Source organism: Gossypium hirsutum, chromosome D01, assembly GCF_007990345.1.
Source record: "Gossypium hirsutum isolate 1008001.06 chromosome D01, Gossypium_hirsutum_v2.1, whole genome shotgun sequence".
In the NCBI taxonomy this organism is placed as follows: domain Eukaryota; kingdom Viridiplantae; phylum Streptophyta; class Magnoliopsida; order Malvales; family Malvaceae; genus Gossypium; species Gossypium hirsutum.
Genome location: NC_053437.1, coordinates 15,031,300 through 15,037,903, shown reverse-complemented (window position 1 = coordinate 15,037,903; position 6,604 = coordinate 15,031,300). Strand labels below are relative to the sequence as shown.

Genomic DNA, 6,604 nt, shown 5'->3' with positions numbered 1-6,604 from the left:
ACGATGGCAACTCGAAATGGGCAGCTTTCAGTTCCCCCGGGGTTCCGGTTCCACCCAACAGAAGAGGAGCTTCTGTATTATTACCTGAGGAAGAAGGTCTCCTTTGAAGCTATCGAGCTGGATGTTATAAGGGAGGTGGATCTCAACAAACTTGTGCCTTGGGACCTTAAAGGTCATTACTCATACATAACTCTACGTTATGCAGGTATAATTGTATTTCTGGCTAATTAACAAATGATAACTTCTTGGATATGTATACCATCACAACCTTTTCTATATCTATATTTATTATGATTAATTGCTAGCTTTTCTATTCTTTCTTTTAACATGCAGATAAATGCAAGATCGGCTCCGGTCCTCAAAACGATTGGTATTGCTTCAGCCACATTGCCACAAGGACAAGAAATATCCAACCGGAACTCGAACAAACCGGGCAACCATATCTGGTTTTTGGAAGGCTACAGGGAGAGACAGGGCTGTCCACCTTAGCAACTCCAAGAGAGTTGGGATGAGGAAAACCCTAGTTTTTTACACGGGACGTGCTCTTCATGTACAGAAAACTGATTGGATCATGCATGAGTATCGCTTAGATGATGATGATTCTGATCAAGTTCAGGTAATATATACATATACACATACATACATACACTATGAAACAATATTTACTTTACTCATCAGTCATTATAAAATAACTACATAAAATGGCTTGCTCGTTGGTGTTGACTAGTAGGAAGATGGGTGGGTTGTGTGCAGGGCTTTCAAGAAGAAGAATCATAACAGAGGTAATTTTGAAGCAGGTTTGGGTCAAGAAGACAACTTGGCTCACATCAGGACTGTTGCTTCTTCTGCTCAATTGGAAGCAAGGGCATAATCATCTGCAAGCATCATATGATTATTCCTTTGATGCCTCCATCAACCTCCCTCAATTATTTAGCCCAGAGTCAGCAGCTGTTGCTTCTTCCTTCATATCACCTCTCTCTTTGAACTCCATGGATATCGAATCTTCTCGAAACTTATTGAGACAAGCATCAACTGGAGGCAGCTGTGGACTGATGCAGCAAGATCAGATCAGGTAAAATGGTGAATGGCCATTCTTGGACAAGCTCCTAGCACAGCAGCCACAGAGCATAGATCATCAGCACTCACAAACCAAGTGCAGCCCTTCATTGCAACTTGATGTCGGCACTTCAAGCCAAAAAGTCCCATTTCGATATCTCGGTTGTGAGGCCGACATCTTGAAAATTTCAAAGCAGTTACACCTAATTTCGGATGCTTATGATTTTGCATTTTCATCCTAAACGGTGCCAAAGACATTCTTTAAAATCTTATTAACTAGTTGCAGTTCTATCTTTGAAATTTGAGTTTTACTTCCAAAACAAAGAGAGAAACCACCTAGGTTGCATAAGAGTGAATGTTGGGTGATTGCCAACGTATGTTACTAGTATACGTAGTTTCTGTTGTTTATTAAATTGTTTGGACAAATTCCAACAATTCAAAGATTAAGTGATTAAAAGTTATGTGTTGGCATTCCAAGGTTGAAGTTGTGGCAATGACATTCCTTACTTCAATTTGTGAATTTGAAGAAACCTTTAAACATTTTAAACATTTTTAGGAAAAAATATTTAGGTAGATTAATAAGTAATTTAGTTAAAATTAGTAGAAATAATTTGTATAAAGTATTATGTAATTTAGTTTTTTTCTATAAGTTCATATTTTTTAATATTTTCTCTAACTTAATTTAACTTTAATTAAATTATTTAAAATAATTAATTTTTTAAATTATAAACAAACATCTGTTTTTTCTTTTATAAATTTTAATCATTTTAATTTTTTCATAAGTTAATATTTTTTTATTTTTGTGCAACCAATTTTAAAAAAAATTAGTAATTTTTGTGGAATTTTTCTATGTTATTGACACATAATTTTGGTAATTATTTTTAGTATTTGAGTTTAGGATTTGAGGTTTTAAATTTTGGGTTTAAGGTTCGGGATTTTAAATTTAGGGTTTAAGGTTAGGGGTTTAGGATAAAAAATACCAAAATTATGTGTCAATGACATAGAAAACAATTGTTGAGATATCGTTAAATAATTGGAAATGGATAATGGATAATGAATAATGTGGTGGGAAGGGTCTATAAAATAATTTCTCTATGGATGAGTGTATAAAAATAATTTCATGTCTTTACAATTTGATGATGTGGCAAAATTTTATTGGTGCCTAAAAAATTAGTTTTTAGGATCACCCTAATGTAAGTTATTCCCTTAAAAAAGTTCGACGTAAAAAAAGTTGTGTTAATTTTAGCGATGCTAAATAAAGTTATTACTATAAAACTTTAAACCTCTTAATTATCACTTAATTAATATTAGAGTTATATATCATTTAAAATTTAAGTTTAATTTATAAATAATATCTAGCAGTTAGACATATTCAATCAGATAACATTTAAGAAAAATTACCTATAAAAATAGATATTGTTAGTGTTAATAAGTTATAATTATATAAAAAATAATAGAGCATTAAGACAATAATTATTAGAACAAAAATAACATCAGATTAAAGATCATGATGTGATATAATATTACGTTATTATTAATTTTTAACTTTTTGTAAGTTGTTTATACTGTGCAAAGCATGTACTCTTAAAGTTGTTTTTTTATCCATCTATTATTTGTTAAATATATGTGAAAATTATTTTGTAGGTTTGTTTTGAAATGAAAGTAAATTTTCAACACTTATTTTTAATCTTTATTATTAAACTTTTTATTAATTTGACCAATTGACTAGAAAATGTCCATTTCCAAAAAAAATTACAGAAATGGGCCACTTTTTTCAAAAATAACGGGAATGATTCGATTTTATTAAAATACGCTGAGCTGGCATCATTTTCAGGGGAAAGTAAAAAAAGTATATCCAGCTCAACGCTTTTTTCCCTCTAACCTGTAAAACGCATATAGATCAGCGCGTTTTATTTAAGCGCTTCCAGGTCAATAATCTTTTGCCCGTGTTCCAACAACTAAATTTCCAAAAAAAAGCTATTTTTTAAAATAATTATGAAAATAGGCTAATTTTTTTAAAAATTTACAAGAATGAGCCTTTATATAACCCAAAGTGGCAACACTTATTTTTTTTTAATTTTTTGGTACCACCAATTAATGTGGAAATAAAACTTATAAAACAATTTTTTATATAGACCTAAAGTCACATTTCCCTTGGTTTATTACGCAATGTGGGGTTTGAGATATGTGTATATATAGACTCATAAATAGGTTTGCAGTTTGTTCCTAGACAATATGAGATTCCTTCCTCTTTTTAACTAACAACATAAGATTAAAGGCCACACTATATTTTATAATTTTTTTACAAACTAATTTTTATTTTTTTATTTTGTTAACTTTTTCATATTATAAAATTACCTTTTGAGATCTTTAATCTTGTTGCATTTTAAAATTGTTAGCCTATACAAAACGCCCATAATAAAAAAAAAGAAAAAAAAAGAAAAGAAGAAGAACAAATTGCGCATATGAAACTTGTACATGCAATAATCTTCTATTCAATTTTAAATGTTTGAAGTTAATATCCATGGAATTCTATTTTTTAAAATAATTTTTCATTATTTCAATTTAGAAGTTATACTTTTAATTTTTTATTATTTATTTTATTTTATGTTAGGAATGTTTGATTAATAAATAAATGGTGAGTATTTATACTTAGATAGTATACTCTTTTTTTTTGTAATTTTAAAAATTAGACATCTCTTTTTTTTTAAATATTTATTTTTTAATATTTTACTATATTCATTAATTTTTTAATCCTAATTTTAATTTAATTTCCATCACCTAATGAATGCTAATAAATTTATTTCAGATGTATTTTGACTGGATAGATAATCTATTTAAAAATAGTATATAATTATGTTAAATAAGTTTTTTTATAGAAATATATAATATACATAAAATATAATAATTATTTTTCATATTTTTATATCTAGATTAAATTACATTAGTAGTCATTGAACTGATTTGTAAAAACTTACAAAATGATCACTCAACTATTAGTAAAAATTTTTAGTCATCCAATTATCTTGAATTTTGAGGTAAGTAACTAAAAAAAGAAGAAGACAAATTTGAATAGTTGAATGACAATTTTGTAACATTTCATAAACAAATGATTAAAAAAACATAATTAAATGACTATTTTATAACATTTTATAATTAAGTGATAAAAAATTTACCTTAAATACATAAGAATAGACAACTTCATAATCAATTTTTTATATTACATATGTATAAAATTCTTTATATGTAAATGATTTTTGTTTCAACATAATTTTCATTCCTTTGAAAAGAAAACAAGTGTATATGAATAAATTCATTAATAGTTTCATACCTACACATTATATTGATTGTTTACATCAAATTTTAGTGTTTAGTAAATAAATTTATATAAACATTTTAGTGAATATCTAATAATATTGGTATTGAAGTATATAAAATGAAATTGCTTTTAAAAAAATAAATGCAACCAAACAAGACTGTATTAATGGCAAATACTATACAATCTTCCACACATCCCCCGAACACCTTTATTTTAAACCTATTTGGTCATCTTCAAACAAGAAGAGACAAATCCCACATCATTTTATATTTTATAAATTTTAATGTAACAAATGTTAACTTTTTGTAAAAATTTTAAACTATAGTGTAACATTTAATCTTATGTTGTTAGTTAAAAGAGGAAGGAATCTCACATTGTTTAGGAACAAGCTGCAAACCTATTCATGAGTCTATATATACACATATCTCATATCCCACATTGCTTAAAAAAACAAGGGAAATGAGACTTTGGGTTTATATAAATGCCTATTTTGTAAGTTTTATTTCCACATTAATTGGTGGCATCAAAAATGAAATGCCCCAAAGCCGGTCTGATCGTTATAGCCAAATTTGACGGTGTCACATGTTAAAGTGTTTAAAAACGTAACTTTGCTTCAAACATTTTCCGTTTAGAATCTTTTCATTATCACTTATGAATTCTAATATCATGTTAATTAATCATTCGAAAGCTTTCAAAATGTTTATTCTACGCGGAAGCTTTTAAAACAGTTTGCGTATTCGTGATTATTTTGTTAAGACGTTTGGTTCTTTTGAAAACTCAAGTTTTCCTAAAACTAGTAGTTATAACCCATAACTAATAAAATTCCCAAATTTAAGAAAAATCAATAGAGACCATATTTACAATAAAATTCCTGAATGAAATTTAAAATCACAATTTAAGTACAAAACAGAGTCAAATAAGGTTGTGTGGCCACCGCTGAGTCCTCCGCCGCACCGATCCGCCCAAGCCTAGGGATTACCTGTATAGATAAATCAGAAGGGTGAGTTTACGAAAACTCAGTGTGTAATCCCCATATGGAGCAAGCAGACAAAATGCAGTCACAGTCTGGGCTTAAGCCCCATCAGTATTGGATTCAGTTTCAGTTAGGGCCTTAGCCCAATTCAGTACAAAAACAGTCATGCATTAGGGCCTTGGCCCACTACAGTATCAGTAATCAGTATAGTAACAGATATACAGTCACAAAATCCTACCCTGCCAGCCTTTACACACCATCTCCATCCAACCCTACACTCCTTGTGTGGATATAATCAACCCACCCATCCCTACACTCCAAAAAGTACCAAATGCGTCACTAAAGAATGTTTACAGCTGAGCTTCCAGTATATTAGGCTTGAGGCCTTTCAGTACACTTCCTCCGAACAATACCAACCCCTAACCCAATGGAATGCAATATACAATAATGACATGCTATATCATAGCAGTAGTGCATACAATATCAATTCATTAAATATTATCATGCTTAATAACATGTAAATATATATATCAGTCATACAGTCATTTCAGTCAATTAGGAGTCTAGGTAAGCTTACCGACCCTACGGTAGGTTCACAGTTGTCTCGGGCGACCCGTGCAATCTTAGCAACAAAACAGTGGAGATTGGCTCGCATGCCCATGTTGTCGGCCCGTATGGACCCACAAGCCCTTGTGGTCCACACGGCCCAAAATGGCCTTGGCCGTGTGGATCACACGGCCTGACCCAAAAATCCCACACGCCTGTGTGGCCCATATGGCCCAATTCGGTCTGGCCCGTGTATCGCACACGGCCTGCCTTGTCGATCACATGCCTGTGTTCTGTCACACGGTCTCGACAGCCCTATTTTTTAGCTTTTTGCCGATTACCGTTTTAAGTGTTGTGGTTACAGACCTGATACGATTTTGGTACGCAACCGCTCCTGAGATAACCAGTACCTAAAATGACAATCCCAAGTCCAAAATCAATCACGATTCAAGATTAAACCAATACCATTAAACCGACAACAATCAATCTCCAAATTCGTTGCTTACCCTTAACGCTCTGAAATATCCTAACTACGGTCTCGCAGGGAAACCACGTTCCTTGTGATTTACTGCTGCCAAAACAAGGATTCAATACTAACGAAGAGTTAGGAACTTCACAAACTAATAAAAGAAAAACTTCTCCGATACAAACGAGGCACAACCCTCTTACCTATCAACTTATCAACTGAACGCAGCCAATGTTGATAAAAA

General features: G+C 31.1%; 1 pseudogene; it reads left to right on the top strand.

The window, feature by feature from the left end:
* LOC107921929 (protein SOMBRERO-like) lies at window positions 1–1,424 on the top strand (annotated as a pseudogene).
* Window positions 1,425–6,604: the final 5,180 nt, after the last annotated feature.